The following is a 5,084-nucleotide window of genomic DNA, read 5'->3' as shown; positions in this document are numbered from 1 at the left end:
GGAGTTGAATTTATGTTTGTACAGTTTCAGGTCTTTGCTTCCACACAGAGCTCAGTTGTCTTCCAGCCTGCTCGTGCTTTGAACTCTTACATTTATGACAACGGCTCCTCAGTTCCTGGAGGAAGACAGCTTTTTTTATTTGCTTACCCTTTTCTCACTTCATAACGTTTTTTCCCCCCGCTGAAAGACTACTGCTATTTGAGTTTTATTGTTTTAAAATTGTCAAGAAAAGCTGAGTCCTCATTATATGACTCGGCAGCCAAGAGAACGCCTGACTTGTCCTGTGAAGCTTCACTGGAAACTGGAGCCAGATGCTGACGTGAGCTTCCCCAGAGTTCACTCACAAACACTGACACATAAAAAATATTAAGATCCTGCTTTGATTAACACCAGCTAATACACACATGTCACTTTAAAAATGCTATTTATTAGCTTTAATTGTTATTTTTACATTCAGCCATTTGAATAGCACTTGTTTTCTTACATTTTAGACATGCCACGTCCTTTCATGATGAGCACTGACCCCAGAGTCCAAACAGGCCAGCTCTGTTACCAAATCTTGTGTTTATTCAATTCCATTTTAAATGATTCCTGCTTCTTGAGAAGATGAGCCCGTTTAATCCAGCAGAAAGCAATGAGCTCAGCAGCTACGTCTCAACTGTTGTCCAAAACATCTCACGACAGCCCTTCGTTTCATCCGTTTGAAGCCCCTTTGAACGCTGCTGTAGAACCCCGTCCTGAAGGGCTTCACCCTCAGATGATAAAAAGGGTGAATTATTGGTTTGTTTATCATGCTCTTAAAACCCAAAGTGCATTATTAAACAGAGAGCACATTAAAGGGGAGTATTGTTAAAAGTGGGTTTTTTTTTTACTTGTAAATCCCAGTAATTTATGTCACTGTGGTCAAAGAGGCTCACCCTGACTTTCTGGATTTAATTTGGTTTAGGTTCTGAGGTCGGTACCTGAGATGCCGCCTCGTTTTCCAGCCACAATCTGACCCGTGTATCTCCCTCAGAAAGAGCAGCAGTAGCCTGATATTTCAACAAAACGTAGATAAGTGACTCGCTTGAAAACCCAATTAGGATATTTGGATCAAGGGTGGTTTATATACAGCTGTCTAACAGTGCAGAGGGCTTTAATGTGAATTTAACTGAGATCCTTCTATTTATTCCATAGTTAGAAGCCTGCAGAGTAAAAAAACATAGGATTTATGTTGTTTTGTAGCTTATTTTACGCTTGGAGATCACCATGATTATTTTATTTTCTGAGCCTAAATACAAATCATCAGTGCAAAATAAGATTTTGGTGACTTGTCTAATATGCTGCAAAATTATTGTCTGACCACTTTCTGATGTTGGGCCAAACTGAACCTTTTTACAGATGCAGCTCCCTAACAAAGACTGGTGTCTTTGTGTGAAAATTATTTCCACAGCCATTATTTTATATTCATTTGTAAATGGAATGGTATGTTTATTTTGCACAGTAGTAAAGTCGTAAAACCACCAAGTTAGATCCTCCTTGCTGTTATTTTAATGCCACGCACGAAAATCCATTAATGTTATAAGAAATTCCCATAAAAACACAAAACTGAAGCATTGCGAGTAATATTACGAAATAAATCCTTTAAGAAAAAAGAACGAAAGAGGAAAATAAAACCACCAATATATGTCAAATTCATCCCAAGAACCATAAGGTCTCGCCATGTAAATGAGCACACAACGTTCCTGCAAACTTAGCTTGAAATCTGCAGTATAAACATTTACATGGTTGTCATTTTTATCCTGTGAATTATTGGTGGCAGTTTGGCCCGAGACAAAACTTTGTTTGAAAGTTGCTCAATAGAAATTCTGGGAATTTGCCCTGCCATGAGAAACTGCCTGTCCAAAAGAGCTATCAAAGAAAAGTTACAAAACAAAAGCCATTTAACATTCAGAAGTCGTACGCTGTGGTGCTGTACCTTGTGAGCAGGCTGTCTGACACCAGAACCCTGCTCCAGCCTCGGGGGACCCCCTGGCAGAAGCAACAATGGCTCAGAGCCCCTTCTTGTGCACTTGCCCTCCTTAATCAAACTAGCCAGAGGAGTGATTAGATTTTAATACGGCTGGGCCCACCGTAATGGTGTGATGGACAGGGGACTGGTGAATTGGAGCAAGATGTCAGCCCTCGGAGGCCTCCATTAATGATATTGCTTCATTTCTTAAAGTGGCAGGATCGCCCGGGGACAAGGGAACCACCAGTTGGCAGATAGAACCCTCTCCATGCTGTTTTTTTTTTTTTTTTAATTCTTATTAAATCTGCTTCTTCTTTTTTATTTTACTTTTTATATCTGACTGACTCTACACTATATGTGTCTTTAATATTGATTTCTTGAGCTGATCACAGCACATTTAGTTCAAATTTGCTTTCCACCTCCAATCTGTGTTAAATCTCTGCTTTGAGCACATAAATAAATTCATACAGATTCCTGCAAACATAAAGCACAACCAGGATGAGACCGGATGAAAGGAGCTGTTTTCCCACACCAAGATGAGTCACTGAGCTTTTCATCTGACGGCGACAATATTTCACGGCATTTTACAATTCAGCTTCATCTGTAATTAAAGTTTGGCTCTGCTTCGTCCTTGCTCGTGAGTCATGAGGTTAATTGAACTTTGGTACTAAATCTGAAACAAAAAGACTTCCTGAAAACATTCTTGAACTCCTGAACTGACACTGAGATGACCCCCCCAATGCACGCCAGAGAGTCTCCCTGGATCCTTTTGATGCCTCTGCTCATCTCGAGTGACTCACTCATTGTTTGCATCCTGTGACACGTGTTTGTCTTTCGTGTTTGGCTAATGACGGTTTGGCCTCGTCAAGGCGGGCTGGCAGGTACAGGTGAACCCTCGTTGTGTTTTATGGCGAGTAAAGTAGGGGGGTGGGCGGCTCCAGCCCTCCCTTCCATCCTCCTAATGGGCGTTGGTGTGTTGTTGCTGCAGCAGATTTATGCGTGGATGGGCCGCTGTGATTTACAGAGCTCTGACACTGTCTCAGCAGCAGGACGGCAGAAGCTGACTGTGTGTGTTCCAGGTGAAGCTCTGCTCCTGCAGATGAGAACACTGAAAGGAAAAGAAAATTACTGCACATCATAATTGTTGTGTAATGCTGCCAGCAAGCTGCTGAAAATCTCCCCCCTGCAGGTCCACTATATATAGGATGTTTTGCAGGTCACCTTTCTTTTGATGGTGCAAATTTGTCCTCCAAGACATTTCCAGCGCCGCAGTCGACAAAGCTTCTTCACCCTGTTGGCCTTGGTGCTTTTAAACGTTTAAAGGATAATATGTGGATATTTACTCATTGTGTCAGCTTCCTGTAAAAGCAGCATTTTTTTGCTTAGGATCAACACACACACACAAAAGCTGCTTCTTTTATCAGCGTAACCAACAAGGAGACATGATGAAACTCTTGTTACCTGATTGTTAAATTGGTTGTAAGCTCCCTAAGATAAATTAACCATTAGATTTCCTTTAAGAAGAAGTAAAAAGAGATGGATCTGACCTGCAGTCAAACAGCTCTGTGTAAAGAACGAGTATATTGAGGATATTTAGGTGTCTCATTTAAATAAAGGCTGTCAGGAGACACAAAAGAGCCAAATCAGTTTTATTTCTCAGATCTATATTTGGAGAGCGGACCATATTCACTGTTTTGCAACACTTTCTCTCACCCCCTGGTTTTTTATTTTTTTCATTCTCTCACGTGTAGAAAAGAAAAAAGCTCCGAGTTCAGTCTCTGCATTAAGTCAGCTTGTCAGAGTGTTTCCCTCGAGAGCTTGTGACTTGAAGTTTGTCCCAGTTGTTCCTCTGCTGCTGATGGAGGTGGTGCCCCCATTTCACCCCCTCCCCCCAACCAAAGGAGCAAGGTCACTGTGGAGCTGAGTGTTGAAACGTTCACAGAGACTCCACAGACTTTAGTTTTTTTTTTTTTTTTGTTTGTTTTTTTACACTTTTTATGTGCATTTTTGACAGCGCTGAGGCCCAATAATGTGTGATTTGTTGGCACGCAGCAGAATGAGCTGAATAATACTTATCAGGAAAATAACAATTAAATTTAGATTAAACATTATAAACTATTTCCTTTTGGTTTGTCTGAGAAAAATATATGTGCAGAGAGGAATATCCAGAACCTGTCAACTAACAACAATAACAATAATAATAATAAAATTGCTATTATTAGTAGTAGTATTATTATTATTACAAAAAATGTGTTTTAAGCATACAAATATTGGTTATTCTCTGTTGTATTTTTCTCTGTTTGCTAAATTAACAACTTATTTAAATTAATTAATGAAATTAATTTAAGTAACTGGATTGTCTTTAAACATTAATGTTTAAATATCTTTCCTGTTCTACACGGCTCCGTTGTTTATTATCAGTTGCCTAATTTTGTTTTATGAAGGACAAAAGAAAGAAGGAAAGAAACAAACAAAAAAAGAAAGAAAAATTAATTTATCAATTATATCATATTTAATTTAAACAAATGGACAAATCTGAACAATAATAATTATTATTATAATAATTATTGTTATTGTTATTATTATTATTATTATTATTATTATTATTTTATGAAGGAGTACAAAGTCTTGTTGTAATTACAGAAATATAAAGTCCAATTCAAATAATGATAAGCAACTGAAAATTTCACCAGAAAAGAATATAAATAAATAAAAAATAAAATGCTCTGAAAATAATCTCAGTTGAGAGACAAAATGTAAAACTAAAACACATGAATTCTGACATACATGTGTAAGGGTATTTATCAGGTTGGATTTTTGTATTAATTAAAAAAAAAATCCATATGAATATTTGTTGTTCTTGTTTCTCGTTAAGGATTGAAATATAAACATAATACACAATAAAAAAAACGTTTTGATTGAGCATGAGTGATTTTGGAGTCCTGCTCCCCCACAACCAATCAGATCCCTCCATCCCACCTTCAAATGGACCCGTCCTCTTAATGATTAATGCTGCGGTGTCAGCCTCTGGTTGCGTTGGACCAACATGACACCGGTTGTCACACCAACAGGTTAATCGTGGGGGGGGGGGGGG

This window comes from Nematolebias whitei, chromosome 2 (genome assembly GCF_014905685.2).
Source record: "Nematolebias whitei isolate Nwh7 chromosome 2, NemWhi1, whole genome shotgun sequence".
NCBI classification, from domain to species: Eukaryota; Metazoa; Chordata; class Actinopteri; order Cyprinodontiformes; family Rivulidae; genus Nematolebias; species Nematolebias whitei.
The sequence above is the reverse complement of the archived record's forward strand: the minus strand, read 5'-3'. Positions refer to the sequence as shown.